The sequence below is a fragment of the Galeopterus variegatus genome, unplaced genomic scaffold, assembly GCF_000696425.1.
Source record: "Galeopterus variegatus unplaced genomic scaffold, G_variegatus-3.0.2 Scaffold753, whole genome shotgun sequence".
NCBI lineage: Eukaryota > Metazoa > Chordata > Mammalia > Dermoptera > Cynocephalidae > Galeopterus > Galeopterus variegatus.
In genome coordinates this window covers 506,262-506,839 of record NW_007726864.1, presented here as the reverse complement: position 1 = coordinate 506,839, position 578 = coordinate 506,262, and positions in this window count along the sequence as shown.

Below are 578 nucleotides of genomic sequence, written 5' to 3'. Positions count from 1 at the left end.
TTATGTAAAATAATTTCTCTCAAATCTCTTCTTAATGGTCTCCAAAAATCTCTCCTTAATGGCTCAATGTGTGTACATATAAGCTACCAGTAATTCATTACATAGAGATAATTCAATAGAAGGGAATGTTTCATCAGAATGACTCAGGAGAAAAATAATCTGTATCATTTCTTCTTAGCAAGCAAATAACTGACAAATCTACAAAAGTTCAATGTCCAAGAGTTACATACTCTTGGTTAATGATTGGAGATAGACTTAAGGAAGATTTTCTTTCTTGTGTAATATCTTGGAATAGATATCCAGATAGAAGTGGTAACAGTCAAGATTGTTTTTCCCTTATTTTTAAATTGGGACTAGTAATTCATGTTTCTTTAGAAAAAAATGGAAAACTATACCTATGAAATAAAATAATTACTTCCAGATTCTTACTCCAAAGATAATCTAAACATTTTTGTACTTCTAAAGCAAACAAACAAAAAAACTTTTTAGAATATCCAGGGATCAAAAGGGATATACATGGGCCGGCCCGTGGCTCACTCGGGAGAGTGCGGTGCTGACAACACCAAGGCCATGGGTTC